Source organism: Anser cygnoides, chromosome 27, assembly GCF_040182565.1.
Source record: "Anser cygnoides isolate HZ-2024a breed goose chromosome 27, Taihu_goose_T2T_genome, whole genome shotgun sequence".
Classification (NCBI taxonomy): Eukaryota; Metazoa; Chordata; class Aves; order Anseriformes; family Anatidae; genus Anser; species Anser cygnoides.
The window spans coordinates 3596267-3611863 of NC_089899.1; the positions used below are offsets into that span (position 1 = coordinate 3596267).

The window sequence follows — 15597 nt, forward strand, 5'->3', positions numbered from 1 at the left end:
GCTTGAGGGAGGTGCTAAGGTCTATGAATTCATCGTTAAATGTTCCTAATGAGTCACGCACTCCCAATCACAAGCGCTTACTCAAAGTCAGTCCATTGGGTGGCATCCCTGCCTATGGCGGGGGGGTGGAGTTAGGTGATCTTTAAGGTCCCTTCCAACCCAAACCATTCTGTGATTCATTCTGTGATTCATTACACGCCTTCTTCACATGATTCACTCATAGCTTTTGATACTAGGAGGGGTACAGACCACATTCAGCAGGCCAAAGCAAAGCTGGGCTTCTCCAAGGCAAGGTCTCTGGGTCCCTTCTCTGGGTTCTTCCGTGGGGTCTTCCATTCACATATGTGCAGATGTAACTGGAACAAGTGGCCCCTGCTCTCTTTTGAGATGCTGATGTAGATCCTTCCTAACCAGGGATAGACTCGGGGGAAAAAAATTCCAGCCTCGTCTCTCACTATTCCATCAGCAAACGTATATCATGTTCCCAGGAACGGTTGTGTTACCTGCAAACACCGCTTGCTTGGTGATAGGTCGTGACATGACGCAGCACTAGCACGTCCAGCTGCTCTGAGGCCCTCTCAGAATTGCCTGGCTTAATGCAAGTCTCCCGGGATTTCCACAGTGAAAGATGAGCTCACCCCTGGCCCTAGGAAATGGAAACAGGCTCAGCCGAGATAGGGACTGGTGTGGGGGAAGTGTGGTTCCCATGTCTGTTGCGAGCAGCAGTCCTGTTGCTAAAAAGCTTGTGGTGCAGTTATATGTGAGGCAGAGTCACCGAAACGCATCGAGAGTGTCTGGGCTGGTGGCTGAGCTCTCTGTCAAGGCTCCCGTCCTCAGTGTAACTGAAACTGGGAAAAGATCCCTTCCTAATCTGGACTGCTGTAAGGCTTACCCACTCAAGGGGGCATATCTACTGGAAGAGGGCCTGCATTTCCTCACACTGTGGAGGAATATTTCCTGGCAATATCAGTGGGGCAAAGAAGGATGATAATAAATTGGAGAAAAATCGGTGAAAAATGTGACCAGTGAGTGAAGGTGGGAAACAGAGGCATTTCAGTGAAAGATTGGATTATCACAGATGTCTTATCACAGGGAGATAAGACCGTTGCTTGGCTGGAGAACAGAAGAGCGATACCACCTTGTTTTACAGCTGTTAGAAGGCCCAGTGGCTGCAAGATGAAGCTCAATAAGCTCTGTCTAGGTACAAGTGCAGGTTTTAAGGATATTATTTAAGCATATACTGCTGGTAAGTTTTCACAGAATAAAACAATTCTTAAATATCTGCTATGATGAAAAAATACCTCAGGGCACGTTAAGCACTTCAGTGTTGTGACGCTCACTTGAAAACAAGCACAGAAGGAAAATCTGTTGAGTGCGAATTGTGATCTACTTAAGCTTTGTTTTGTGTTTCTAGTTAAACTCTGGGAGCTGATGTTGCTTTTTTTTTTTTTTTTTTTAAAAAAAGCCATCTTCCTGTGACACCGGATGCAGAGGGCTGAGATGACACAAGCTCTGCTCCTGTCTTTGCATGTACTCATCCCCTAAGCTCATTGTCTCTGTTTTTCCCTTCCTTTGTTCTTGCCTGCTTGAGTAAGGTGACCCAAGGGGACATTTTTGGGCACTGTGGGGTACCTAATTTCCCCATATTGCCTTGATAGCCCATGCCTCTTGCTCTTACGTCCAAGCTTCTTTCTTGAGGTGGAGCTGTCTCTCCCTCTCCTCCTAAGAGTTACACGGCAGGAGGCTGCTTGGGATGGCAGCGTGAAAGGCTGACTGCCTTCTGGACTCCTCTTATAAAACTTCACATCCCACTGATGACCTGTACAGCCTTCCCTGAATCCAGCCCAATTTGAGACCGTGTTATGGACCTGCACACACTTTTCCAGATGAGTGCTTGTAAAGCCTTGCCCTTATTGCTTCTCTCTGTTTGCTGTGAGCACCTCCTGTTTCATTTACCTTTTCCTCCTTTGTCTCATTTCTACCTGTTAAGCTCTCAGCTTCCAGCAGGAATTCTTGGTATTATGGCTTAAATATACAGCCCTGCCCATGGCACTGTTATCTTCATGTCCATTTCGTTATCCTAGTCCTTCAGACCTCCTTTCCTTATGGAGTACAGATTTCCCAACATACCAAGTGCTTCGCTAAAATCTTGTTAGATTGATATTAATTTGAATTTCTTTCTCTAAACAGTGATTCTGTTGAAGAGAACTGTATGTTTGCCTGGCATAGTCATACTCTGATAATGCTTCAGCATTTTATCTCATTTCCCTTTTATTTATTTATTTATTTATTTATTTAGTTAGTTAGTTAGTTTGCATTATAATTGAGAAGCCTTGAGTGCTGTTGCAGCTGGGCTTATATAGAGCCTGTAGTTTCTTGTGTCTCTATTTTACTTTCTTCAGTCCGGTAAATACATTTGCTGTTCTCCAGAAAGAAAAGGAGAATAATTAGTGGCCTGTAATCATGTATTCTGGCTCAGCATTATTGTTAGCAATACGAACTAAAGATTCCTGACTAGGACATCTGTGCCTGCTGTGACACAGCTGGTCCACCTGCCAGTGAGGTTTCCCTCTCCCATGATTTCTAGGTAATCCGTAGCAAAATAAGACACCAGCTTCCCTTCCCTTTGTCCAATAGCTTTCCAAGAAGTCCAAGCACTCGGAACTGTGAGTCACTGAGCTGTTGGGTCTGGGCAGTGTAGCTGGACAGAAAAAAAGTCTCAGCAGACAACCTGAGCTTCTCCCTCCTCAGTATACCTGTGGTATGTGGCCTGGTTTACCAATCCTCTGCTCCTATAAGTACTGCTAATTTTCTGGGAAAAGCAGACAGAATGCATAGAGAAACTTGGGTGCTCTCTGTAGTTTCTGGAGTCCATCGTTGTAATGATGCCTGCACCTCTGGGAGGCAGGTGCAGTCCCTCTGGTGTCTAAACTTCCCGCTCCTGGGATAGATTCCTAGACAAATCTGGGCTATGATGAGAAGACTGTTCCTGTATGTGTGAATAGAGTGTGAATCAGGGATTTACGAAGGGAGATGGCAGTGATCTCACACTGAGCTTTGCTCACAGTTAAGGCAGAGCAAACTGTAAAGAGACAGCCGTTCAATCCGAGCACCTTAACTCTGCCCTGGAGCAGCACCAGGCTAGAGCCAAGCGATGAAGTCCGCTGGGTTGTAGCACTGTGGTTGGAAAAGCTGTGCTGTAACCTCTCAGCTGATGTCAACGCAGCTAATGTACAGAGCAGGGTCAGCAGAGCAGGCAGACAGGGGTGCTGAGACAGCTGCAGAGGGAAAAGCATCCAAAAAACAACAGACAGTTTCAAGTAATTTTCATATTTTTCAGATAGTTTCAAGTAATTTTCATATTTTTCAGCCCAGGTGATGTGGAGGCTCAGGGACACAAATTGTGTTGACACCTTAAACGGGACACATTAATCTGGCCCTAGATATTTCATGCAGACAGCCTAGTGATGAAGAGAAACATTCCCTGAGTGTGCTCTTTCTGAAAGAATTTGTCACCATCAATAAATTGATGGGAGATTTATTTCTGCCAGCCCTAAAACTGCACACAAAGTAATGTGATTTGTTCAAACTCTTTAACACACTGTTCTCCTTGATTTAAAGTCTGTTGAGCTATCTTTATTTTCTTAGCACATAATTAATTCAGATTCTGGCTTTGACGGGAAGGAGCTGAGATGTCTCTAGAGTCTGTTATTTGGGAATGAAAGAAGGAAAGGGCAAATGGAAGGGCTTAGACAGTAATCAGCTCAGTATCACTCCAACCTGAGAATAAGCAAAGGTTATCTGCATCTTACACGTTACTTAGCTTTTTCTTCATGCCTACAGCTTTGACCATATTAAGATGGTTGGGCCCAAAGAATTGGGGTGAGTGGAGTTAAATCCAGTCGGAGGCTGGTCACAAGTGGTGTCCCCCAGGGCTCAGTGCCGGGGCCAGTTCTCCTTCATATCTTTATCAATGATCTGGATGAAGGGATTGAATGCAGCCCACAGTAAGTTTGCAGACAACACCAAGTTGGGTGGGAGCGTTGATCTCCTTGAGGGCAGGAAGGCTCTACAGAGGGATCTGGATAGCCTGGATTGATGGGCCAAGGCCAAATGTAGGAGGTTCAACAAGGCCAAGTGCTGGGTCCTGCACCTGGAGCACAACAACCCCATGCAACGCTACAGGCTGGGGGAAAAGTGGCTGGAAAGCTGCCTGGTGGAAAGTGACCTTGGGGTATCGGTTGATAGCCAGCTGGAGGTCTTCAAGAATCGTGTAGATGTAGAATTTAGTAGCATGGTTTAGTGGTGGACTTGTTGCTACTAGGTTAAAATCCGGACTAGATGAACTTAGAGTTCTTCCCACCTGAATGATTCTGTGATTCTATGAATTTGGGTGTGCTTCACTGATTGGTGCTGGCTTCGATCTGGTGTCTAAATAGAAGTGGGGACGCCAGCCCCAGCTGCATGAGTCAGTTGGGCTAAAAGACGTGAAATCTTCTGCAGCTTGAAGACGCCTGTTCAGGGTGGTGGTGGAGGGCATGTTTTTATCCAGGGCTATGACAAAAAGGGAAAGAGAGACCCTGGAGCTCTGTCAGAAAGTGCTCACAGTCCTTCATGTCTGGACCATGGCTGCAGACCTACAGCTTGAGGCTCAGCTGGCTAGGCAGCAAGCTGAGAGACCCCAGCAGAGATCTCCAGGGAGCATAATTCTGCCTTCAGCTGGTTCAGAGCCTGGCCATGGGGGTCACAAGCTGGTCACTGTGTGCATGACCAGATATGTCGGCTTACTCAGCAGCTACACTCCAGCTTGACAGGGAGGAAAGATGAGAAGTTAATTCATTAGTGCAAAAGACTTAGAAGTATTTAATTGATCTTGTCAAAGGCAAGGAATAATTCCATGGCTGCATGGTCCCAGCAGACACTTCTTGTCCCCTGACAAGGCAGCTTTGATACAGCTATTTCAGTAACATGCTGAAGTCAGGAAGGGGACTTTTTATTTAATGATTCACACTAATTAGGATGATGCAGGCATGCTCCCTATCTGCCCCACAGCACAGTGGTGACCAAGCCCTTCATGTCAGCACCCTCTCCTTGGGCTTGCCGGCTTGCAGGGGCCGACGTTGGGAGATGCTTTGTGAGAGTATTTAAGGACAGGTGGGCTTGTTGCCAAATGTCAGAGCTCAGCACCCCTGATTTAGTGGTTGGGCCAGGCCCTGTGCATTCATATCACTGCCTGGGTGTTTTTCAGGCCGAATTGTGACTGCTGGCCACAGACAACTCCTGGTGCGATGGTCCTGGTGGGCATCAAGTCCCGGGGCCTGGTGGTGATGTTCACAGTAAATAACTCCTGGACATATAGCATCCTGTGGCCTAGGGGAGAAAAGGGCCCATCTTGCTGATGTATTCCATCCCAACCCCCAAACAAACAAACAAAAAACACAACAACTGAAAAATCATGAAAAAGCCCAAAGCCAAGCCAAGAGAAGGCACTCTCAAGATCTGCCTCCCAAGGCCATCACACCATATTTTCCTAGATGCATCATATACCCGGACGTGATGCTTTGGGGCTATTTTTTCCTCCTGAACGTGGCAGCTGCAGGTGCCTACGCCACTTCCAGGGTCTTGTTGGGGGGGAGCAGAGCTGCTCCACGTCTACAAGGCCATTCAGCAATGTCCATAGTGGGGATCTACCATGAAAAATAAGGTCCTAGCACAATTCAGGGCTGACAGCAAAGCCCCAGTACAATATCCTAGGGTATTGTACTAAGGCAGTACCCTATTGTACTAAGGCAGTCCCTTAGCTTTGCCTCTGTTCTGGGGAAATTGAATAACTGCTGAGGGTCTCTGTTATGTCTGTGTGCTGTGGGGGAGGTTGAAGCAGTCCCGAGTCCCCATCCTGGCTGCCTGGGGGGGTCTCAGCCTGTGCCATACAAGAAGGAAAGGTTCCTGCTGACCAGGAGCATTTCTATATGAAACTGGTTGTGACAAAACTGAACTACAGATGGGAAGGCTCCTCACCATCGGATGAGGGGAAGGAGGAAGAAAACAACCTCCCACCACAGGAGGAGCAGGAACAGAGCTGCTATTTCAAGGATTTTATCCTATCCAGGCATCATATGACATGGCACATACAAAAGCAGGGCTCCTACATGCCTGCCTTCCTCAGTAAATGTGCTCTAGATCCAGAGTAAAAAGACCAGGGCTTCCCTGATTTTCCTGTCTCTTGTAGAGTCAGAGTTGTCTAGTGGCTTCTGTTGTAAAACTGCATATTTTTTGTCGCCATGTCCAGTTCTACCTGTTTACAAGATCTTCTGAGTCTGCTGCAGGCTACATTTTTTTGGAGGGAAGATTTTGGCTTAAATGAAATTGGAAGAAACTTGTATTTCCTTCTTGTTGCAAAAACAAACAAACCAAGCCGCCAAACCTCTGCCTTTTAGAACCAAGTCTGAAAAAAAAACCCACCACCCACAGTGATGATTACCTTTTATTTAGCCCGCATTTGTCTAAATTTTTGAAATGCATTTGCCCGCTCCAGTTTGTTTGCTCTGCTACCTGACCGTGTGTCTGTCACATTCCCTGGACTTCTTGCAGCCTCCAGATCTCTCCATCTTGTTCATTCTAACTCCATCTCCACCAACACTTCAAGCCAGAGACTTATTTGTTCCCTTCCAGGCTCTTTCTTTCCTCTACCTTGTCTAGCTGTTGCACACTAAGGTACTCCTTAGAAAAAAAGTAACTGTTTAAAGAAGATAGAAATAAAAAGAGTAATATGGTAACGTGGATCACAAATAAACCTTTCAGATGCTGAGCACCCCATTTTCATGCAGCATTGATGATAGATTTTCCCACAGCGCTGTGCTGATCCTGTCCGTGGAGATGTTGTCCAACTAAACATTTGGATTCATTACCCAGTGTGCAAGAAGCTGAATGCACATGCTAGGTTGAGATATTGGTTATTTCAGAATTGCACAAGTCTGGGTACAAGGGGGCTTTCCACAAAGTTGGCCCAACTCTGGACTTTCCCTGTGGATTTTTATACAATTCTCCATAGTTAGTACATCCCAGTAAGCTCTAACTGGTTAGTGGTTTACATATAGTTGCACAATCTTATCTAGAAAATCTACACGTGCTCAGGGGAAGGGTATTCACCTGGGCCAGGGTCATCCTGACCTGTGGGTATGTTTTTCAGTGTTACAATGACATTATAATTAGCAAAGTTTACCTTCAGACATTATTGTTCCTCTTCTTTTGCCAGCTTGACACAACTCCCCTTGGCATGTTGATCACCACATCCAAGTTCCTTATATTCTGGGATATTCTACACTATAGATAGTGCAAGCTCTCCAGTCTTACGGTACAGGTTACAGAACAGTGACTGGACCTAATAATAGTTGTCCCGGTAACAGAGAGAGGTTCCTCCTTTTTGATCATTTGTGTTGTTGTATGTTGTCTTACAAGGAAAAAAAAAAGGTCTATTCATAAAGGATGTTTACATAGTAAGTTCTTGCTGCACTGTTAGATAAAGGCAAGGCCATGTGTAATAATCAACAGCTGCATGCACGCTCCTCTGTCACACCGAGCTGTCCCAGTTTACCCTGCAGCCAAGGCTGGCTGTTAATTCTGGTCTGGATGGCAGTGTCTCTGGCTGTCTCATTGTGAATCATCACTTTGACCTCTGTGAAGCTTCTGTCTTGTCCAACGCAAACAGACAGGGAACACAGGGACCTGTGGATCCGGGCAGCTGATCTCGCCACCTCTGCTTTGCTCTGCACTTGCCTGTTCGCCCCCCCAGAAACGATATCCCTGCATCCCTTCCTTCCTTGACCCAAGTTGGCTCTCGCTGAAGCTGACTGTGATTGTTGCAGTCCTTGGCCTGCTCAGGACTCGGAGAGGATTTGTCATAAACTGTGGGTGCAGGAGTGCCTGGAAGACCATAGTTCCTTCTCCTTCCCTCTCTGTAATGGTTACAGGAGCTCCTGGTAGCTTCTGGGGCCAGAAGGCTCTGCAGGGAGAATTGACAACACTTGCAGATACGAAAGAACAGGTCAACTATAAAGCATCCTTCATGATCTCCATAATAGCTCTGCAAAGCTGAACTTGGCTCAGAGAAAAGTGTAATGAGGTGCAATTCTCTGCTTGATTAGCTGCCATTATAGAGGAGTCAGCCGCTCCCAAATGCTCTGGATTAGCTGTGGAAAGGACACACTCTTCTCCCACTGTCACCCAAGCATATTCAGAAATATGCCCTCAAACCTCAGTGGGAAGGCTCGGGTCAGCATTCAGTATTTTCCAGGAAAGAGGATGGGGGCATGCCATGAGCCCTCCCGGTGTCAGGGGATTAAGAAAGGTGCATTTGAACTGGCTTGGTCCTTCCTGCCCTATTCCTTGACAACAACAGCTCAGCATGCTGTCTTCAGACTGCTGGGAGACAAGAAACTTCCCTGAGTTTTTCAGCTTTTCTGAATCAGCAGCAACACTTGCAGCAATCCGGGCTCGCAGTAGGTCAGAAGTTAATTTTCATTAAGTTAATTGCCATTGGCAGTTAAATTAAAATCTTTAATCATTGAAAACAGAAGGATTTTCACAGCCACGGGCAACTATTTTTGCTTTGAACTAAAGGATTCAAATGTGCATTCCCAGTCGTCAAAGACAAAAACGTTCATTCCATGCCACAGGGTTTTATCCACTGCAGTATGTTACAATATCACTTCATCAGCACAAAAAAAAAGAAAAAAAAAAACGAAAAAAAAACCCCACAGTGCTTAGATGCTATTCTGAGATTTATTTCATTTCATAGGTAAATAGATTTTTGATTAGAGAAACACTCTGCTTTTTTCTTTCAAAAGTGCTTGGCCGAGTGGTGAGATAATGCAAAGACTGAGCCTCATTTAATTATAAAGTCCTTTAGGTCCAGGCAAAACAAACTCCCTTGCTGTCTCCACGGTGCAATTAGGTTAGCATAATCTAAAGCCTGAACCACCCTTTCTGGTGCTTTACTGGGCAGTGACTGTGCAGGCTGCAGTGCAGTATTAAATCAGTGCTCTGAAGTACAGTCAGGATCAATATTTCCGAATGCCAGAGTCTTCCACGTTTCTCAGAGAACTTTTGTCCCAAACTTCCCTGAGGCTTATCCATCTCTTCTGTCATAAAAGGCAAAGTCTTTGGCAGAAACAACTCTTGAAACGCTTCCAAGAAGTGAGGGCAGTGTGGGAAGCTCCCCACACGCTGATTCCTTTGGGCATGTTCTCGTTAACAGAGATTTAAATAGGGGAATTTAAAGTCAAAAGTGTTAGATCAGCTGGGATTTGGCTTCTGGTGCAGACATGACCCTTCTTTGCCTGCTCAGGGACAAAGGAAGAGCGTGCAGTGCTGGGAAGGGCCAAGGGCAGCGCAGGATAGCAAGTAACACTAGGGGCAAAAAGGCCTCTGTGCTCCCAAAGCCCTAGTCATGTTCTGTGGGTGCTACATGTGCACAGGCTGGTCAGGCGCATACACCGATGGACTCAGCTGTCCCGTGGGCTGTGGGAGACGTGCAGACCCCAGCATGGGCTGTTTGTGAGTGCAGCTGGAGAGAAAACTGCCCAGGGCAGCAGGGCCCAGGGGAACCCTGCGTCCCTCAGACCATGATGGGCTGTGGTCCTTGTGTGGGCTCTGAATGCTCCGGTGTTGTTCTTCTCTTTATAGAGCTTTTTCCACATCCTCTGGCACCAAAGGCACTAAACACAAAGAGAAAGAGCTGTTCGTTTAGGTCATTGTAATGCACCAGGGCTAGCGTTCATTATGCTCCAATAAAAAGGGCACTCAGACTCCATGAGGTATTGATTAAAATAACATTTATTGGAGCTAACGCTTGAAGGAAGAAGGACATAGTATACATAACCTGATGTCCTTCCAGATGCAGGGAACCCTGAGTTGTATAGCACTGGACTTACTTCTAGTGGGTGCCTGGCATGGTGCAAATCCCATCCGGGAAGAGGTTTGGTTTTTAGAACTCTTGCAGGATTTTCTTAGAAGAAAATAATTCTATTAATCTTTTCTCCTGCTGAGCAAAAGGATGTTTGCATGAGAACATGCTGCTTTGCTTTAATATAAAGACAAGGACATGCATGATAGTGCCAAGTGGGAGCTGCTTGCAGACACCTCTGTTACCTTTAACCCCTTTAAGTTTATCCTGCAGCCAAGAAATATGTGCTATGCTGCACAGACCTGTGCCTGCTCAGGCTCACTGCTGCCTTGTATCTCATCGCTGTTAGTTAAATACTCAGTTGGCAGGGTTACGGGAGCCCCTGAACCAAGCCAAACAGTAAGCGTTGCAGGTGCAATTCATCTACCCACCAGTGGATGTGTGAGCCATAAACAACCTGCATCCATGTCACTGTAGGGTCCTCTTTCCTTAGGGAGAAGCAGTCACGTCTAAGGCTCGAATTTTCTACCTGAAAGAGTTTACCGTGCTGGGTGCAGTGATGTATTCCTTCTGGTCACCCTCTATTTTCCCTTGACTATAAAGGGATGCATGGGTGACTTGCCTAGATCATTTGTCTTGGGGAACCAGCACATTTTCTGCCACTAAAGCCATTCTGTGCTTATCCTGCCTGAAGAAGAGAGACCTGCTCTCCCCACACTGACCCCAACACTCGGATGTGCTAGCACAGCACAGTATCTGTTGCTCTGATCAGGAAGCCTCTTCTGGGCCAGCAGAGTCCTGTGGGTTCTCTGCAAGATGCCACCAGGCAGAACAGTAAAATTTGCTTCCGCTGTTGCAGAAAGGAGTGACCCCCATGCCTGGTGTGGTTTTATGCTCTTTTAGGAAGACTCCAGAGCTAACCAGGTTGTGACAGTGGGGGTCTTCACTGTACCAGGGCTCTGCTGCTGCTCACAGATACTCTATCCCCTGTGCTTTTGTGAGGTTGTGGGCCGGAACTGGTGCACGCTGGTCCTGTTGGATCTTGCTCAGTGCCAACGGACCTCTTGGTGTCCCGGGTGCAGCCTGCTCTGCTGGAGACAGGCCCAGCAAGGGAAATCCCGCCTGACCCTTAACAACGTGGAGAGCCCTCAGCTGGTGTAATTGTGTTTGCACAAACAACCCTTACCAGTTTAAAGGAGATATCATCAGGAACTCATTGAAATGCAGCCGCAGCCTCCACTAGAGTGCAGAGTGTCTGTCATAGCTTGAGGCAGAGGAGGGGGCACGAGAAAATCTCAGCTCCCCAGAGGCCCTGGGGCAGTGGATGGTCCCTCCCGGGAAGGTGCAGTGCTGCTGGCCGTGTCCTGGCTCTCCACAGCAGCTCTGCGCATAGCAATTAGCTGGCTTCTGAGAGGAGAGGGGCTGGGAGAGGCACTGAGGAGTCTCCTCCACAGATCAGGATTAGAAATTCTAGCAGGCTTCCTCACAGAAAGCACACAGACTGTCGGGGCACCTGGAGAGGGGTTGGTTTGCTTTCATTTCTCTTCGCAGACCCACAGCCTGGGGCACGGGGCGACCAGGAAAGACAATAATGAGGGACAATAATGAGGGATGAGGCAGCGGGCAAATGAGCCACAGGAAAGCCCACACAAATCTGGGTCTGAAAAACAAACAATAGCTGGAAATGGTGAAAATTTGTGTCATTATCTCTTGGACCAGCTGCTTTTGCAAGTTTGGACGCTGTACTGGTGTACGACCAGCTCACAGGCTTCATTCTGGCCAGAGGCTGTGATGTTCACTCCTTGGGTGAGGATGTGTGAAGGCTACTTGGCTAATCACTGTATACGAGACACACGAAAATCATGGCTGTGGTGCCAGAAGGAGGGTTGGAAAGGGTTTGACTGGACCAAACTGGACCAGATTGGGCTAGGCTGGGCTGGAATGGACTGGGGTATACTGGGCTGAGTCAGGTTGGGCTGGATGGACCGCATAGTGGAGAGCCAGTGGCTACCCCAGGCGATTTTTAGGACCATCTTCGTGAGCATATCCTGTGACTTGCAGGACACACAGTTCCACATCCAGTGCAACCACAGAGCATAAAAGGCTCCCGTGACTATTCCATGAATGGATGTGAAGGTGTTTATGAACTGTCCATTCACACACACACAGTCCTGCCAGAGGACAGATTACTAGCATTAAAAATATTAATATTAATTTTGTAGGGAGGTCACCTATGTGGCCTATCTCCCCTTTGCGCCAGGCAGTGAGGTCTCTCTGTACCGATTAAGTGTGAGAATGCTGTCTGTAGACACCTTTCAGAAAAAATAAATAAATAAAAAAAATTTATGTATTTCAATTAGCACCTAAGATGAATCAAAAAGGAAATTATGTGGTTATTCCCAGATATTTGCAATGAATTACCTTACTGTAGGAAGGAAGTATGCTGCACTGCACTGAAGGGGCTGGGGATCACAATTATGTTCCTCTGGTACTGTTACACTTAGAGGAGCTTGCTTTTATGGTCCGGTGATTAATTTTTGCAGGATTATTATTTTGCACTGGGGAAATAGCTGAAATTGTGAAAAGGAAGCAACATGGAGAGGAACTGCATCACCTCTCAGCAGCTATATGCAACTTTGTCATCTAATCCATACTGGGATTTGCTCAGACAGCCAGGCTATGCCAAGATCTCAGGGGTATTGGTGGTGTGAGCTTGTATATTTATTTGCTGGGCATTCTTCACTTGCTGACCTGCCAGGGACCTGGACCCTGGTATTCCAGCATCTTTTAACTCAGGACTCAGGACAAAGAAACAGAGCCTTTGTTTGTGGTTGTCCCTCGAAACTGGGTGTGGATCATGACCCTGTGATCTCTGCTACAGTCAGTCTGTCCTGATCTTGTCGACCAACCCTGTCCCTCTGACTCACCTCTCCCATCCCATCTGGTGCTAGTTCTTCCTCCAGATTGCATCCCATTAGCACTGGCTCCAAGTCTCCTGTCTCCTTTCTCCAGAACAGAAAATGCTGCCTTTGTTTGCTTGTACAGATCTGGCACACAGAGGTGGGGACGGCATGCAGGTGGGAGGCAGTGACAGGCAGAGTTGGTGACACACACTCAACCTTGAGGAGCTTGTGCAGCACTGCCAGGCTCTGGTTCAAGGCTCTGGTTCAAATTTCTGGTTAAGGGCCAAGCACGTAGCCAGGTTCTTGGAGATCTCCCAGACCTGGTCCTGTTTCCATGTGAGCTGGGTGTGACACTGTACAAGCCTGGCAGCCCCTTGCATCCCAAATTGCTACCAGGCTTGGCACTGAAGCTGGATCACTCCTTGAGTCTGGGGTGGGAAAGCGTACACAGGGCTGTAGTGAGATTTTGCAGTCCCAGTTCCTTCACCCCTTGGGCATCTGCATGGTCAGCTGTGTACCCAGTACCTCTTACACTGCACCTCTGACATGCTTACGTCTTACATCCTGGTGCTGCAGGCAGTCAGGTTGCTTCACTGCATGAATGGCAGTGGTGTGCCCGCCGAGCAGGAACGCTCTGCTTCCCCCAGTACATCCCAGTGTGCCAGGAGTGGGGCTGTGGGTCTGGCACAGACACGGGCAGTGTGGACAGACAGGGGTCTTGGATGCTTTAGAAGAGGTGGTAGCATAGGCATATTGCCCTTGGGACTGGAACAGCTTTTGGAGAGCTATGCAGAAGGAAAGTTGTGTGGGAGAGCAAGGGCTGCCCATCCTGCTGCTACACAGAGCCTTATCAGAGTGGGATCTGCTCCCTCTGTGTCTGATGGGGATGGTGGGAAGGGTGGGAGTGCGCAGGCCTGCGCTAGGCAGATTCGCAGCTGGATCATACATGTTGCTCCCAAAGCCTTGGATAGCCTTCTGAGAAGTGCAGGCAGGACCAGCAGGAGCGCCTGGCACATTCCTGTGAGCTGCACTGGGAGAACTGGGAGCATGCAGGGGAGCACTGGGATTCAGGAGCTGTACTCCAGGGTTGGACAGGCCCAGCGTCCAGCCCTGCTCTAACACAGCCCTGCTTCCACAGCCTGGCTTTCCCAAGCAGGCAGCTCCTGAAACTTCTCTCAGCTCCAATTGCTGCGCTCCACCTTTTATTATAATTGATTCTGCATCGCCATAGGAACCCGCTCCAGCGTGAGTGAAGCGCAGCTGCCTTCTCTGTGTGCTCTCCGGGAGACGGGAGGCTGCTCCTTCCCTCGAGATGGCAAGTGCTGAAGCTGGGAGTAGCTGTGGCTGAGCGGCAGGGCCCCCCGGCCCATGCCAGCCAGGTACTGTCCATGCCCCAACCCCTCTCAGGTGCTCATGCTATGGGTAGGACGGGGGGCTTGCAGATCCAGGGATATATGCAAGGGGGGCGGGGGAGAATGACACATTCCCTCTGCGTTGTCAGGGACCACCCACCCCTCGCTGGTGGTGGGCTCAGGATGTGGATCTGGTGCTGGGGCCCAGCATATATTCTGGTGGCAGTTGTCAAGTCTGGACGGAGAGAGAAGAATGCTGGACTTTGGGGTCGGGGTGGGTGGGAGCCAACTTTCCTGGGTAGCTATCTTCATTCCCAGGTGGCTTAATTTGGCAGTGGTGAGGTTTCTGTGTGTGCTAATACAACTGCAGACAGGAAGCACACCCTGCAGGGTGTTCTGCAGAGCCTTGCTTCCCATGCCCCCCCTCCCCAGGAACCAGGGATTACAAAGTCTGGGACCGAGGAACAAGCATTTCTCCTTAGCTGAGGATGGATTAAACCTCACCCTCAGCTGAAGGGTGGCCCTTTATCATGTCAAAGGCTCAGCTGGCCCGAGAGATTAGGACAGACCATCTCTTAGGTGGAAAACAGGCTGGAGTAAGTTTACAGCTAGGTGAGGGGCACTGTGCCCGGTGCTGTGCCTGTGGGCTAACTGGGCATAGCTCAGATGCCAGCACAAGGGACAGCCATCAAAAGGCCTGGGCACGTGATGGTGACACAGCCATGGACCCCAGAGCCCAAGCACTGCCCCTGCTCCCTCGTGGGGCAGTGGTGTCTCACACCCAACATCTCATGCTCCTACCCTGGCCTGATCAGCTTAGGTCTCCCCTCCATGTCCTGGGTGCTACTCATCTTCCTCTACAGCTGGGCTCAGCTGCAATCCTGGCAGCAGAGCTGCCTTGCTGGGAAGGCCCCTCCACAGTGGCTGCATGGGATCAGAGAAACACTAGTGTTTTTCCAATTAGACATGGGCTGGTTTAGCACAAGCTTTGCCAAGTTCTTCCATCAGGGTTTGGGGTATAGACGTGCAGATGAGCTGGGCTGGGCTGGAGTCCCGGGCCATCCCTACTACCAAAGGAATGGCCATATGCACCCAGCAGGGAGAAGGGGCATGCCTGGTGTCCTCCTGCACCCCAGGGTGAGAGGGTTGTGGATATAGCCCCTTCCGCCTGGCTCCCTGTGTTTGGGGCACAGTGGTCTTCCCTAGCCCCTGCCCTGCTGTCTCCCTGCACGCCAGGCATGGCAGAGGAGGGAAGGCCTCAGCAGTCCCAGCCTGTCTAGCTATGGGACAGGCGTGCCATTCCTTGTGGAAAGTATTGACGGAAGATGTTGACAACGGGCTTTAGAGCGTGAGGGAACATCTGGATACATCAGTGCAGATGGGGGACCCTGCTGAGACTTGGAGTCTTCCTTGGACCTACAAGGGACCTGGGAGCTGG

General features: G+C 48.6%; 1 protein-coding gene across 2 annotated transcripts in view; it reads left to right on the forward strand.

Moving 5' to 3' along the window:
• The window catches only part of CTXN1 (cortexin 1), a 35997-nt gene that overhangs the window by 13338 nt on the left and 7062 nt on the right, over positions 1–15597 (forward strand). The window contains exon 2 of one of the 2 annotated variants that reach the window (XM_066984010.1): positions 14039–14186. The exons of the other annotated variant lie outside the window; for it this stretch is intronic. The gene's annotated coding sequence lies outside the window, so the exon portion shown is untranslated. The remainder of the gene's footprint in view (positions 1–14038; positions 14187–15597) is intronic. 2 annotated transcript variants of the gene reach the window in all.